Here is a 2635-nt window from a genome sequence, read left to right as displayed (position 1 = left end):
AGTTGAAGAGATGTGAATGCAAAACTAATTCTTTTACAGCTACTTTATTATTATTATTATTATTATTATTATTATTATTATTATTATTATGAAACAAGTTGAAGGCCCTAACTAGCACAGCAAACCTCAACAGTATAGATTTCTTGTGTATAAAATTTAATAAGATTAGAACTGAATACAAATACAAAGCACTCATACTATTGAAGGAAAATCATATATATATATATATATATATATATATATATATATATAGATATATATATATATATAATTTCACTTATATATATATATATATAATATATAATATATATATATATATATATATATATATATATATATATATATATATATATAAAGAGAGAGAGAGAGAATTTCAATACATAGGCTACACTTCACCTATAAGTCTTCCAGGTTTATCTTCTTTTTCTTTCAGGCGGACTGGAAGTCTACATTATATACTGATTAAACTTCCGTTCAGTATGGGCAATTTTTGTCCCTTTCATCACCATTTTAATTTCAGTTCTGTCGTGGTTTTTAATGAAGCGCATGATTCTGGCACCCTGGGTCCTAAGATATCGCATACTTTTGCTTAAAGCGTTGATCGGTGCTAATGACCAACTGCAGTTATGAAGCCAGATAACTTACAAACATTATTCGTTTAATGTTTTGGCGATAAGGCACAGTTATCAGGTTAGGTTGGCTAGAGATTCTGGAAGTTATTGTTTGTATCGCTTTTGATTATTTCTTTAAAGCTGTTTCACAAGCTTCTGATGTTCTATTTTGACAATTTCTTGTGGGATCTCATAGTTAATAATGATTCAGGCAATGACTTTTTCCATGTTCTCCAAAGTTATGAAGTGACCTTCTTCTTCTTCTTCTCTTGCACCAGGATATCAACCTATGCCAAACATTTTTAGATGCACATCTTTGTAAAAGCCTAGCACAGACTTTTAATAAATATATACAAGAGTCACAAAGGTTAGTTTTACAGTCCTCGAAAATGATTTTTTTAATCTACCTTATCCATATGCATGTTAGCAGATAGGACTCCGAAAAAAAACTCCATTGCTAAACCAAAAAGGCGCTGTTGTAGAGCAGGATGATGCCATATCCTTAAGGAAATTGCCCAGAATGTTGAAGGATTCAGCGAATTTCCTAAAAACTTTCATTAGAAACACGTTTCTTCTAAAATCCGTCGACGCAATGTCACCCTGGGGGTTGTCATCTTCATTTACGTAATATAAGTATCGCTTACCACAAATAAAAAATTAATAAAGACCTTAATAAGCATAACCATATAGAAAACCTAACCGGCAAAATTAGTTCGCTTTAGTATCTCCTCCGGCAAAAAAATAAAAAAAAAAAACTTTCGGAGACCATGCAACGAAGAACGTCCCAACCTCAGGCATAAAAACTTTGGTTATATGAGTTAGTACCCAAAACATGCAACCCACTTTCTCCAATTAAGCATATCACCCAGGACTATCTGCAAGTACATGTATAAATTTGCAACGGGAAGCCAAAGGTATATTTTAGACTTAAATTAACATCTATCGTTTCCTGTTGTTCCGCATTAATCAGCCTGTGAGGTAACAGACATTTATTTATGAAAGACTTTAGCACAATGACAGATGTGTGCAAATTACTGTTGTCTGGTACATCAAGTACTGGATAAATACTTTTTCTCCTCGGGAGTTTCTGAATTAGCTGCTCGAAATAAAAACTGCACAGCAATGACAGATACTCTCTTTCCTGGATAATTTGCATTGAAGAAAGAAGAAAACCGAGATGATTAATGTAACAGGTTTGTCAACATTTCGAAGTTGAAAGAACGTTGACCTTGTAATTATCAAAACCCAAGTACTTTTTACTCTTCGCGACAGCATTCTTTCATTTTTCCAGTGCCCGACGAACGCATTTCGTCGAAGGAAATTAAAATATTCGGGCACTGCCCCATTAACTTTCCGAAGAAATGGTTATTTTCGTGTTACATCCTTGCAGAAGCGGGTGATCTGTTTTGACCTGAAATGAATCACACGCAATGAATAAGCAATGTTCTAAGCGCAATGAAACAGCGCACTCCGCCACTGCACCAGTTGGCCAGCTTTTACCTGTGGCGAGAATCGAGTGCCAGTGAAAGCCTGGACCGTAGGGAGTGATGTTGTAACCCTTGGCAGCTCCCGCGCTCAGCTCTTGCTTCCAGTGGGCAAAATAATGCCGTTGCATCGCGACCAACTTTTTCTTCTCGGTTGATAAATGCAGTTGGATAGTAACTCCTTCCAGAATTTCGTTTTTTTCGGTGAAAAGTGAGAGTATATTGGCTGATAAAATATAAGAGTATATATCACGGGAAAAATTTTTTAAAAATGAGCTGGTTATATGAAATCCTTTGAAGATGAAAGTGAAAGGCTCAGCTACGTCCTTCCATCCTGAGTGGGTAAGAAAGAAAATCTAATCGACGCTCGAATCGAAGCTTTCAGTTCCTCAGCGCGCTCTCGATCTGCGGGAAGTTACATAGATCAGAACCAGCCCTGACGGTTTGTGTGTTCGTATTGAAAAGGTCGGACGAAGACGATACATTAGTTTTCCTCCGACCAAAGATACATAGCGATAAGAACAACTTGCAAAGAACCTG

The 2635-nt window shown here is 35.8% G+C and overlaps 1 protein-coding gene across 2 annotated transcripts in view; it reads left to right on the top strand.

Moving 5' to 3' along the window:
- The first annotated feature begins 2146 nt into the window (after positions 1-2146).
- LOC136843817 (opioid-binding protein/cell adhesion molecule-like) overlaps positions 2147-2635 on the top strand; it is a 470379-nt gene continuing 469890 nt past the window's right edge. For both annotated transcript variants that reach the window (XM_067112602.1, XM_067112600.1), the window contains exon 1: positions 2147-2635. This exon is cut by the window's right edge and continues 5 nt beyond it. The gene's annotated coding sequence lies outside the window, so the exon portion shown is untranslated.

Source organism: Macrobrachium rosenbergii, chromosome 12 (genome assembly GCF_040412425.1).
Source record: "Macrobrachium rosenbergii isolate ZJJX-2024 chromosome 12, ASM4041242v1, whole genome shotgun sequence".
NCBI lineage: Eukaryota > Metazoa > Arthropoda > Malacostraca > Decapoda > Palaemonidae > Macrobrachium > Macrobrachium rosenbergii.
Note: the sequence above shows the minus strand (reverse complement) of the source record. Positions and strands in the feature narration are given on the sequence as shown.